The sequence below is a fragment of the Chrysochloris asiatica genome, unplaced genomic scaffold, assembly GCF_000296735.1.
Source record: "Chrysochloris asiatica unplaced genomic scaffold, ChrAsi1.0 scaffold00507, whole genome shotgun sequence".
Lineage (NCBI taxonomy): Eukaryota > Metazoa > Chordata > Mammalia > Afrosoricida > Chrysochloridae > Chrysochloris > Chrysochloris asiatica.
Window position 1 is genome coordinate 763049 of NW_006409025.1, and position 494 is coordinate 763542.

Genomic DNA, 494 nt, shown 5'->3' on the forward strand with positions numbered 1-494 from the left:
ACACAGAACTTCCTGAATTCAAGCCATATTGAAAAGAGGATGTGGAATGAAGTATATAATTGTTTATGTCAGATGGATCTTGGCTAAAAGCAGAAAATTCCAGAAAGATGTTAACCTGTGCTTTATTGACTTTAGGCTTTCAATTGTGTGAATCATGGCAAGCTATGGAAAACACTGTAGAGAATATGTATTTCAGAACACTTAATTGTGCTCATGAGGAACCTGTACATAAACCAAAAGGCAGTTGTTCAAACAGAACAAGGAAACACCAAAAGGTTTAAAATTAGGAAAGGTGTGCACCAGGGTTGTATTCTTTCACCATACTTATTAAAAAAAAAACAAAAAAAAACCCAACAACCTTGGCATCAGGAATGGAGAAAGGCTCATTAACAACCTGTAACATGCGATGATACATCCTTGTTTGCTGAAAGCAAAGAGAACTTAAAATGCCTACTGATGAAGGTCAAAGAACATAGATTTCAGTATGTATTGCA